General features: G+C 37.8%; 1 protein-coding gene and 2 long non-coding RNA genes across 3 annotated transcripts in view; 2 read left to right on the top strand and 1 right to left on the bottom strand.

Annotated features, from left to right (window-relative positions):
* LOC127986959 (CD48 antigen-like) overlaps positions 1-12,956 on the bottom strand; it is a 176,953-nt gene that overhangs the window by 38,852 nt on the left and 125,145 nt on the right. The window lies entirely within an intron of this gene.
* On the top strand, positions 3,013-6,068 carry LOC127986991 (uncharacterized). The gene is made up of 3 exons (XR_008161017.1): positions 3,013-4,269; positions 4,422-5,601; positions 5,768-6,068. It is a non-coding gene; the product is annotated as an uncharacterized LOC127986991 (long non-coding RNA).
* On the top strand, positions 8,154-11,057 carry LOC127986985 (uncharacterized). The gene is made up of 3 exons (XR_008161010.1): positions 8,154-8,735; positions 9,419-9,513; positions 10,438-11,057. It is a non-coding gene; the product is annotated as an uncharacterized LOC127986985 (long non-coding RNA).

The raw sequence follows: 12,956 nt of genomic DNA, 5'->3' as shown, positions 1-12,956 counted from the left end.
ATTAGATGTTTTGGGTTAATTTTTGGTTGTGTTTGGTTTTGAATCTCTGTTATGAATGTTATCAGCAACCTTGTGGGTTACAACAATGTTTATTTTTCTTAATTTGCAATATTTTTTTTTAAATACAGTGTTATCTAAAAGTCATTATATACAGAAGCAGAACGATGGATCCCAAGAGACGAGACTGAAAAGGTCAAGGACACCAGAGAAGAGGAAGAGAAGGAATGAAAATAAAAATTGCATAAAAATGGTTTCTTTGGCTTCTTCCTTTTTTTAAAGAAATTATATGTTATAGTTACAGTAATCAGTACTTCTTTTTTTTTTTTTTTGTAGAACACAGAGATGATGGAATGGAAGAAACCACTTCCTCAATCCTCAATACAACTATATAAGGAAAACCTGTAATGGCAAAGATGACCGTTGTATACACATGTCCCGCTCCTCACGCTGGAAGCCAATCATCTGCTTTTAACAGTCAAGTCGGGAAACATTTAAGCATATCGTCTGGTTCCACTGATGCATGCGCACAGTTGATGTTTTGCAAAGAGCGGAGATGATTTGGTGACAAATTAACGTTAATGGTTAAAATTTTTAAGATGTTACCTCTTATTCTTAAAATGGCGGCAGATTTGATATGCAATGTATGTGTGCATTGTGTAAATATAGATGGTAACGTTATAGACCAACGCTACTTTTGCGTCATCGAAGGTTAATGCCCCTTTTGGGGGGAAACAAACATTATCTCATCATCTCATTAAATACGTTAACTCGCTATTGTTTCCAGATTGTCCTTTCACCAGCCGTCACACCCACGCAGTGGCCAAATATGGACATCTAACGTTACCATTATCTTGTGGAATCACCAAGTAGCCTACTTTTGTCATTAACATACTCACAGTATGATAAACTAGACGATGAGGCCGTGTCAAGAGGAGTCGGTGGTTTACCTGGATCATATTTCACTTGATTTAAGCTATTGACAGTTTTGTTGTAGTTAGAAATACGAAGCTGCTAGTAGCTACGTGATTAACGTTAGCTCTCATTAGGCACGCTACCTCGGCTGTTAACTGATTTTAAGTTTCAAATATTCGCAGGCTAGGACTAAACAATATAACTATTATACAATATCTGTTTGTAATTGTGTCTGACAGGCCTGTACACATCAGAAACAATGAAAAACAAAAGGTCCCTGGAGCGAGTTCTGTATCAGGAATCCGTTTGTTTTCCCCCAAAAAGGGGCGTTAACCTTCGATGACACCAAAGTAGCGTTGGTCTATAAAAAATGTCTCTGGATATATGCTGACTGTATCCCTAACATCAATAAGCACAGCATTTCTTTAAGTGTTTTAAAAAAATAATTTTGTTTTGCAGGACACATGACGTTATACAATGAGATTACAAAAAATTCTGTCCATATCAGAGGTAGACAAAGCAAAGAAAAAGTGAGACACAAGAAGAACAAGACACAAGAAAATAATAATTCAAAATATAGTACTGTACACTGATAAAACAAATTACATTGAGCATTTGTTTAAGTGCTTGGCACAACACCGGGATTTTGGATAGAGACGCGAATGAAGTTGGTGTCGTGAACCCTTGCACATGCGTAGTAAAAGTATAACCTGTGGGGAAAAAGGCATTTTAAACCTTTTTTTTAATTTTAAAGTTTGTTTTTTCAGCAAAAGTGAATGGTTTTGAGTGTAGAGCTTGATTTCGATATGAAAATACGATGTTTGGAGAAGACATTATGTATTTGTGTTTTCTGTTTTGAGTAAAACAAACAAAAAAAACTCATAATTCATTAAACTAATTAAAAAGGAGTCTAACATTAACATTTTAAAATGTTTCTTAAGCAGCTGATCTCTGTCGGACATGTTCAGATAAATCAACATTAGAGTTTATTCACCAAACTATGTTTGTTAATAGTGTGTTGCTTTATCTCCAAATGATTCATAAAAGTTGTTGAATTCTCATTATCGCATATTTGTGATCAGAGTTGGGGAAATATGCTTTTAAAAGTAATTTTGTTACTTTTTGTCACCTTGGCTGGGCTTGCTTATTTGTTTTGTTTTTTTAATAACAAAAAACCCCAAAGTTTTTTTTTTTTTTTTTTTTGCACTTGTAAGAACCCTTTCACACCAAAAGTGAAATGAATGAGTCTCAGGATGAAGGAAGTGTGCCTGCTCCTCACTCTCAATGTCTCTCAACACAGAGACAGGACAGATGTCAGAAAATAAAGGAGAAAACTAACTAACTTACATTACTTATCAGATGACTTCATTACGTAGAAGAACAAAGAAAAACTCAGATTCCAATCTACAAGAACTCATGTGGAAAGATTTGACTTCCTGGAGAGCTTTGTATTAAAACACAAAACTGTTTTCTGTGAAAAAAAAAAAAAACTCTGAAATCAAAAGAAGAGTATACATATTATAATCTAAAATATCAGTGTGGCAGAGACATCACCTGATGATAAATTCACTCAACATCTGCATGTGTTTGTGTTTGTAGATGAGAAAATTCTGTCAAAATACACACACATCATCTACCATCTGCAGATCACTGATCATCACCCAGAATACACCACAACTCTTCAGGACTGATCTATGATTAATATGACGGATTCTGAATCTCGACTTCTGTTTCAAATCGACTGCAACATGAATTATTATAATTAATCTTTCATTCATATAATCATTCAATTTGATGAAATAGTAATAAACTGCTAAATGTGTAAAAGAGCAAAAATTATGCAACTAAACGAGATTGAAGAGTTAGATCTGTGATCAGTAATCCAATATGTTTCTGTCTCTCTTGGGAAATGTGATGTGGTGTCTGTATTTTGGCAGTTCACAGGAAAGAAGTGTCTGAACAGTGCTGAGGCTCCCCCGACTACACTGTACAACAAAACATCTGAATAATCCAAACTGTTACTCTTCCTTTCTTCCAGAGAGCAGTGTGTGACCGGCCAGCCCCAGCGTGTGAGAAGAGCACTGGAAAGCACAGAGAGCAGACTGCGGAGCATCGAGCACCAGCACACCTCACCTGGACACATTGACACGAGTAGTGCCTTCAATAAATTCACCCTCCGAGGCCTTTATTGAATTCCCCTTGTTGTGTGATTCTTCACCCCATTATACTGGTGGAGAATGCAGGCATAATTTATGAAGAATTACAGACAAGCAAAACCCCACAGCATTGAGTTTGCCCCAGTCTACGACTGTCCCTTACCATTGTTGATTTTCCCCCTCTCTTTTTTTTTTTGTTTCTTGCAGGCGGCTGCTCCTCCTCAGCCAGGGAGGATCTAGTAAAGCATCTCACCGAGGTGGAACATTTTGGCTTCTCTCTGGGCATCCCACCGCTTCCCAGGTGGTGGAGCAAGTAATAATAGATCACCTGCTACGAGAGCCGTTCCTCGTCCACTTCGGCTGGCAGCAGGCATGCGGAACCCACACACCATCACCGATCTTGTGGAGGCCATCAAGTTTGCAGAGGCGGCCCAACACCGTGAGGCTGGGGAGCGAGCACCGGCTTTTCCCCGGAGTGTGAACTAAGAGTGACGCACGCCAGAGGGCATCCCGCAACCAGTAAGCAGGCTGGTGGTTCCCGGCCCACAGGATGAGCCCATGCCCACGGAACCTCCTCACTTACCAAATTGGGCCTGGCTGGCAGGCTGCGTCGTCCACCATGCACCACCGATGGGGGTGCCGCGGATGAAAGTAAAAGTTAATGGACGATCCTTCTCAGCCCTGCTGGATTCAGGCAGCGCCATCAGCCTGGTGCAGCTAATCGTGTTGCCCCTCTGAGTGGAGACCCGGGCCCTCTTGCCCATCACCTGTGTACATGGAGACACACGACAGGTTCCCGCGCATTGTGTCACCATCTCGGCCACCCCTATCAAAGTGGGAGCTGAGAGGGACCTCCCTGTCCCCGTGCTCCTCGGGAGAGACTGGCTGGGGTTCAACCAGCTGCTCGCTGCCACCGCCGAAACCAGAAGTCAACCTGAGGGCCTCAGCGGTACCTCGCCTTGCTACCCTCGGACAGCACCAGAGATGGTGAGCCCCCCCCCCCCAAAAAAAACATTACTACCTTTTACTTTGATGTGTTTCGACAGGTGTCGGGGGTGAGAGGGGGTGTTTGCAAAGGAACAACACAGGGACAAATGGTTAAACCATTGCTGGTCACAGGTCAGAGTGTTCAGCGGGAAGGAAAACCAGCCGTCACCTCATCTCACCTCATCTCAACCTTTACTTTCAGTTTCCACTTAAGGTGGTTATCTGGTAATAGGTAGTAGGCCTCTCTAGGCCTCTCTGTAGGTGAATTCCCACATATTGTGGTTATCAGGTAGTAGTGCTCTTTACAGGCCTGAAAGGGTTAAAATGAACACTAATGTTTTCGTGTTCTCCTGTTTCTTTCCTCAGACTCTGTTCATTGTTGTAGTTCTATGGAAGCTATGATCTGATTGGTCATCTTTGCTCTGGTGGGCATGGCTGCAGATGACTTCAGATCTGGAAGAGCTCAGTAAAACAGAACAGAAAGAGACAGCATGTATTAAAAACAACATGTGTTACATTTGATACCAAGGCACACAATATCTTTCAGAATCAGCTGTTTTGGGTTAATTCGTGTTTGTATCTGGTTTTGAATATCTCTTGTGAATGTGATCAGCAACCTTGTGGGCTACAACAATGTTTATTTTTCTTCATTTGCAATATTTTTTAAAAAATACAGTGTTATCTAAAATTAAGTATAGAAAGAAGCAGAACAACAACAACAAAAAGGATCTGAACAATTATTTTGTTTATACATAGACATAAGAGATATAATCACTGATCGCTGTGAGCCTCATCTAGCTCCTCCTGTAAATGACAGCAGCTGAGCAGTGAAGGGAGATCAAAGCTTTAAGGATCTCTGAATCAACTGAACCCTTTTTGAAGTGGTCAAACATGATGAAATCTTTGAGAAAACAATATCAATTATTTTCGTGAAAGTGTATCTTTTAAATGTGATCTACTATCCTAATTCAGTACAATTAAATATGAAAAACTTCTGTAAAACTGTGCATTATTTTTAGTGTTTACATGTATTTGTGACCAGTGTTGGGGAAATTTACTTTTAAAAGTAATTGCGTTACATTTTGTCAGCTGTGCTGGGCTTGCTTGTCTTTTTAATAACAAAAAGAGAGAGTGTTAGACGTACAGTTTATGATGCTGAGATGGAAAATATGTTAATGTCATTTAAGAAGAAAATAAAGAATGCATTAAATATTGACATTAAACTTTGACATTGCATGAAACTGTGAACTTGCACAAGTCAGAACTTCTGTTATTGAGGTCAGTAAATGTGTGTCTAAACTGTGAGAATGTGGTTTAAAGTGCTGCAATGATCTTCAGCTGAAGCACACAGTGTTAGATGATGTTTCTGTGTGTTCATGTTCATGAAAGTGTGAGATCTTCTGCAGTTTTTTCTTACAACCACAAAGTAACTTTCTGAAAACCTGTTTGACTGAAAAATACCTTTGATAAATATCAGAAATGAGAGTTTTCAGATCCAGAATGATGTTTTCTTTCCTCCGAACTCTAATCCTGATTCTCCTGTGTGGTGAGTTACTCTTTTAATCAGGAAATGGGGTTAGTTAAACACAAATTTCCAATAAATAAATACATTTACAAATAAACACATTTTAGAAAGTCAATCAATATGAAATTAAATCTAGTTAGTTTTGTTGTCTAATAATTACAGTATATTGCCTTTATATGATTTTCAGATGTGTTTGGTTCAGATGATGTGAAGTCAGTGTCAGTGTTGGAGGGAGATTCTGTCTCTCTGAACACTGATGTTACTGAAGTACAGAGTGAGCAGAAAATTATGTGGACGTTTGGACCTCAAAGGACTCAAATAGCTAGAATATATAAGCAGAACATTGATACAGATGCCACTAATACAATATTAGAAAACAGACTCCAGATGGACAATCAAACTGGATCTCTGACCGTCAGAAACATCAGATCTGAACACTCTGGACTTTATGAACTACAGATCTATATCTACAGAGAAATGTCAGTCAAGACTTTCAGTGTTTCTGTCTATGGTGAGAAAAATTATTAAGATATTTGAGATATTTACTAAATATGTTATGTTACAAAATATGCATAAAAAGGTTTCTTATTTCCATATTGTACTTATTTCATTATGTATGCTTATGTATATTAAGTATGCTGATCATTTTTATGATCACCATCTTCATTTATACTGTTTGTTTGCTTATTGATTATTATTGATATCTATTATCATAAGTTTATCATCCGTAGTTGAATAATTTAATTATGAACATGTTATACTTTAAAGCTGTGGTAGGTAACTTTTGACGCTCTAGCGGTTAATAAACAGAACTGCTTACGTATTGCGGAAGAACATCGTAGCCGGAACTACTTCTCTCTGTTTATGTCTATGAAGAATCACAAAGGTACTGGGTTACTCCGCCCCGAAGCAATCTAAAATAGTCCAATTATAAACACTTATTATAGGTGCACCCTAGTGATTCAGGACCAGGGGCGTAGCAAGCTTTTCAAAAGTGTGGGGGATGGATGTGGTTTGTTTATAAACAATAAAAATTATGAACACATTGACAGAGGGGTACAAAATGCAGGGCTTAAAGGACTCTGGCACTGTGCGGGATTTCCGGCTTGCAGCGTTTGGCTGGGAAAAAAATAATCCTACATTAAAAGAAAAAAGAAAAAAAAAATCAGAAAAGGGGAGAAAAAAACGCAAAATCAGAAAAGGGGAGAAAAAAACGCCCACACAAAGCTTTTTCTCTGGTGGTGAAGTCGTGGCCTAATGGTTAGAGGGTTGGACTCCCAATCGAAGGGTTGTGGGTTCTAGTCTCGGGCCGGACGGAATTGTGGGTGGGGGGAGTGCATGAACAGCTCTCTCTCCACCTTCAATACCACGACTTAGGTGCCCTTGAGCAAGGCATCGAACCCCCAACTGCTCCCCGGGCGCCGCAGCATAAATGGCTGCCCACTGCTCCGGGTGTGTGCTCACAGTGTGTGTGTGTGTTCACTGCTCTGTGTGTGTGCATTTCGGATGGGTTAAATGCAGAGCACAAATTCTGAGTATGGGTCACCATACTTGGCTGAATGTCACTTCACTTTTTTAATTTCATAGTTCTTCAACAGGTATGCAAACAATATCCCAATAATAGCAATTAGCATTAGTCTAAAAAACGAAATATAATACCGAAAACACTCGACATGTCAACAAAACGATTAACAGAACATCTTCCCAAACACATATCAAGCTTATTTAAAAACATCTAAAGCATAAACACTCATTCAAAGTACCTGGAAAAGGGAGATGAAAATAACCATAAGTTCCCGCCTCCTCAGCACGAGCTGACCGATAACACCCCAAGAGAGGCGGGACTTAAGGCAAAACAGCCAATCATCAGCCGCTCACACTCAAAGCCGGTGTCAAGTTTGAGAGGGAGGGGGGAGGAGGCAGCCGCGGCGAGCGCATACAAAGAGCGGTCAGAGAAACGGAGGAACGACTGTAGTAAGGCGTTTGTGCAAAACTGCTGAAAAACTGCAGAAAATGTGCGGGTGTCGAACCCTCTCACCGGGAAAAGTGTGGGTGTTAAAACCCCCACATCCCCCACGGGTGCGACGCCCCTGTTCAGGACGAGCTAAAAACACGGTTTGGAAAATGGATTCATGGTGTACTCGCTTATTATGTTCATTTTTCTACATTTTGAACACAAACAAAGTTACGGACCACAGCTCTGATTGGTTATTTTTTACTGGGAGCGATGGAGTTTCTGCAAATGGCAAGAGACTTAGGTCTCTGCAGAACAAAAGTGGGCGTTTATCACCATGTGGGTGGTTTAAAACTGCTGGGTGTTTCTGAATCATGCAATCTAAATGATCCCCCTTACCCAACCCCACCCCTAAACCTAACGTCACTATTACATCAACCAATCAGGTATCATGGTGTAAAAACACCTTGATCTTGTAACTCCCATTACTTTCTTGCAGAGACCTATACTTGAATGGCAATAGGACCACTGGGAGGAGCCAGAGGAGCTTGATTTTTTTCACAGATTATCTGTCTCATATTCTACTGTCAGGACCAACACAGTCTCACTCTCTACTCGTCGAATGTCTGACGCATGGTCAAGTGATCTGGCGTCACTTTTTTGACGCACTGGGTATACCTTTGGCGTTATTTTTCAACGTGCAGGTTAGTCCGATAGACTTCTATAGAACTCAGCAGCGTTTAAATTTGACGTCTTGGTTCAGCACACCGCAACTACACTGAATAAATAAAAATAAATAATAGGCTACAAAAAATATATATATGACAGAGATCGTTTTTATCTGGCCCTCCAACTTGTTTTTGAGGTTTAAATATTCTCGCAATCTGATATCAAAGTGATCTCTGTGCCAAAGCTTAGCGCGTTCATCAGTGGTGAGTTTAACAACACTCAACTGCAGGTAAAACAGCATTCATCGGTGAGTTTGACCAAAGCAACACTCAACTGCAGGGAAAACGGCATAAAAAGGTGAGTTTAACAACGCTCCAAGGCGCGTGCAAGTAAGCAGTTTAACCGTTTTCTTACACACCATTCTCGCTTATCGCTTATTCATAGTTCATCATCTCTATGAAATCACGTTCAAGAAGTCTCATTCAGCACACATCGCGATACTTGCCATCAGTTTCCATGTGCCACAGGGTCGGTGAGTAGATATAATTACGCTCTTTTAATGCCTGTTATAAAATGTATTCTGTCTTTATTAATCAGATTAGCGCCATATTGTTTACTCGCTGTATTATATCAGTCATCCTCGGCTGTCTTTGAGTTTCATTGCGTTTAACTAAATGAACACACCTGCTAACTAGTGTGATTAAACCCTGTCGGTCACGTGACGTGCCATAGACTTTCAATATATTCATTTCATGTCAAAGATGTAAATTTGTAGTAAAATCATGGTAACCACGGCATGTACAATAGCAACAAATTAAATTTCAAGTTAAAATCCAGGAACGGGACATTTACCATGTTTTTTCCTCAGTAACTGTAGTTCTACTATGGTATATTAATAATCAATACAACAATAAAATAATCATCAAACTAACTATGGTTGTACAACTGTAATTGTCGTTTTTGATGTGCTTTTATATGACAGATATCACACATTTACTGTACCATGCTTTTGATACATTTTTATGTAAATCCAAAAAAAGTAAATAAATGAAAGGACACATTTTTCCCTTCCTGCAGTTCATTCATATCAGTTTATATTTTAAATATTTTGCTCACAAAACATTATTAAAATTCTGTTTATAATTCTATTTTATTTTACCCCCCTCCTCCTTTCTTATTTTTATTATTTATGTATTTTTTTTTTTTGTTGAAAAGATGTAAAGGAAGCAGTCATCCCTGTGGTGTTTGTGGAGAGGTTTTCCTTCAGAAATGGAGAAGACTGAAAGCTGCGGAGGCAGACATTTGCAGCAGTAAGTCTGTGTTGTTTTTACCTTTTTATCAAACTGCTGTTATAAATTGCACACCATTTGTTGTTTCTTAAACTTTTGCACTGTCCAAATACCCACACTTGCCATCTTTGCACTTGACCAATCGATTATTTATTTGACGTCTTTCCTATGTTTAGGCCAAGTGTTCGAGTGAGCATGATGACCACAAGTGTGTGTCGAACTTTTCATCACCTGATGACAGTGGTTCCCAATCCTGATCCTGGAGAACCCCAGCACTGCACGGTTTTGGTGTCTCTCTTATCTCACAAACACACTTTTGAGGTCTTGGAGTCTTCACTGATGAGCTGATGAGTTGAATCAGGTGTGTTTGATAAGGGAGACATCTCAAATGTGCAGTGTTGGGCTTCTCCAGGACCAGGATTGGGAGCCACTGCCTTATGGGACACACTTAAGTGTTTACAGAGATTTTTTTTTTTTTTTTGATTATTATTCAACTTTGCATTTTAAAATAAATTCTAATTCTCTTTTCATTAGTCCCTATTACAGAGGACAATTTAATTTTGGGGGCTTCTAATTAAGTGAAAAAAAAGCAGTTGCAAATGATGTACAAAATAAATATACTTTTCTGTACACCAAGAAAACATGCAACACTTTGTTTTACTACCAAATTATTCTCAGTATCTAATTATTATTATTATTATTATTATTAATAATATTTCACATACATTGGAAAGGTTTCCGTGAGCAGATCAATTACACTACTGATAACATTCCTTTAAGCATGTAATATATTTTTTTATAATTCATATGAATATAGCTTGCTATTATTGACTAGCTTTTAATAATAGATGCATTTAATATATAATTATACAGCATCTTTACAGAGGCTGGTTTTATGGTCTAAAAGTAGCATGTAATAATATTTCCTTCCGTTCTGTCTTTCAGGATTGTTCGCAGATAATGATGTTCTTCTCGATCATGCACAAGGACTCACCTCTTTAACTCTTTATCTTCCCAACACACACAGAAATGCTCCCTTGATTAGTGTTTAGACTTTGCAGTGCAGTTTTGTTTTAGTTCTAAGCTTATAATGAATACATTGTGACCTTCCAGCAACCCATATATTGTATACAGAACCAGTGATCAAAACAATGGTTGAAAATAGTATTTTTATATTGATAAAGCATTGTGTTCTCTTTTTCAAGCTTCATACAGTAAACTTTACTTCTGGTGCTTTTATCATAAAAAAACAAACATCAGTTCTCATCAGGAGTTTTCGTAAAGGACGTATTCATGCACAGCCATCCCCTAGTTCCAGTCATGAAGTGAATGATGTTATTGTCAGTTTTATTTCTGCATTTTTATGTAGCAGGTGTTTGTTTTCCTGAACGTTATCTTTCTTCCTTTGTTCGGACAATCAGTGTTTATTTGATGCTGTGCTGATGGAGGTTTATAGATGATATTGCACACTTGACATGCATGTCTTCATGGTCTTTATTTTCTGAGTTTGAAACAGTGTGTTGTATCACTTTTTGGTCAAATAAATTCTTCAGTGTTCTCTGAAAGACTATCTGTATTTACTTTTTTTTTTAAATAAAAGTATTTGCAAAGAATTTTTATTCTTCATAGTGGCAAAAACAACTTATTGACAGAGGATGCAGTGCAGTTATATGGGCAATTTGTCTGAATCAGTTTTTTTAACTCTTTTTATTGCTAGATTTCAATTGGTAAAGAATGGCAAATCACAGAAAAACAAAAGTGAATAATTTTTATAGATTTAAAACAAAACATAACATGCAATTTAAATGTTACAAGCTAATCATTTGATTAGAAAATGCACCTGTCTTAGAAAAAAAAAAAAAGATTTAATGAGAGGAATCGGTTCGATAGAACTGCGAATGCTGGCCATGTGCTCATCAATATTGCCCAATTTTTGTCAAGCTGAAAACAATAATTAGCGCATTTGCATTATTGTTGGAGGAAGGTGTAGACGTTAATAAAACACAATCTAATAGGTAGCAAATGTTATTGATTGTTAACCAATCTATCCCTTCAGCCGAAAAACGAAAGTCATCGGTCATAAATGGATAAGGAAGCGTGACGCCGCTGCTCAGCTTTGATATCATTGGCTGTCAATGTCCCTTGTCATCGCAGGGTTGTCTGTGGTTGGACTATCCTTTAACCCATACTAAACAGCGCATCGTGTTACAAAAGAACGTTTTGCTACTATTATCACATTAGTAATATATTAAGTCAACAATTAAGGGTTGCTATGTTGAGGAAAATTACCTCTTTAGCGAGTTCCTAACCCTAACCCTAATCATAACTTCGATGAACTACAAAAAACAGCCCCTAGTTTCGCCTTTCCATATATAGAACGACGGAGGCTTGTGGGTAATGTAGTTTAAATCGTTTTATTGACGAAATGAAATAAATAATATATTTAATGGAAAACTGGATATATGAATAGTTTCATTGTGCAAACCTCTATGATATAATTGAAAGACAGAGTGAAATTTGGTATTTTAGAGGGAGCAATATGTAAAATGGCTTTATGAAACATTTCCATTAATTTCTGAAAACTGTGCCCAACATTATTTTATCAGCATAGCATAAGTAAAAATTCTTCTGGTTTTCTCTTTGATTCATTAATTGGACTCTGATTTACAGCCATTTCAAATGTACAGTTTTTGGCTCTTCCGGGGGGTGCTACTGGGCCCCTGGGGGTAGAAGGGCAGTAAAACCTACATGTATGTATTCTCCTCATAATGGACAACAAACTGAGCTGAGTCACATTTATATCTGACAGTTTTCATAGACTAACCTTTTCTTATTCTTATGTCATGAGCAGTAAAGCTTTTGACAGGACATGGTGAGGCCATCTGATGAAACATGGCAAAATTAGAAAGAAATGATTTAATAATAAAAATTATAGATTATTTATTTTATTTTTGAAGTTAACAGTAATAAATATAATGGATAAACCTGCAACAACATGCCATTATCTATTCCCCACTGTTAAGCAATAATCAAGGACAATTTATACACATTGTGATACTTCACTATTCCACAAGGAATAATTCATGGAGTACTCAGAATACTATATATATTAACTAATTAGCAACAATCAGTGTAAAAATGTCCTCCTCATCCCCTTATCTGGGTCCTCAGATGCTGAACATCAGTAATGTGCGTGCTCTTGGATTTAATGCAGTACAAGATCCATGTTGATCATTCCTGCTACATTCTCAGTTATCCCTCAAGTGTTTGTAACTATAAAGTAAATGGCTTTTCAAAATAATTCATCTAGTAAATCCCTTTATATATATATATATATATATATATATATATAGGCATATTTGTGATTAAATATATACAATACTAACTTTCTGGTGTATTGTTGTTCCAGGTGTCATTAATGTTTAAGCAAAAAATAATCCTGGTAATTAATATGTAGTTTTTCA

Source organism: Carassius gibelio, chromosome B22 (genome assembly GCF_023724105.1).
Source record: "Carassius gibelio isolate Cgi1373 ecotype wild population from Czech Republic chromosome B22, carGib1.2-hapl.c, whole genome shotgun sequence".
Classification (NCBI taxonomy): domain Eukaryota; kingdom Metazoa; phylum Chordata; class Actinopteri; order Cypriniformes; family Cyprinidae; genus Carassius; species Carassius gibelio.
The sequence above is the reverse complement of the archived record's forward strand: the minus strand, read 5'-3'. Positions and strand labels throughout refer to the sequence as shown.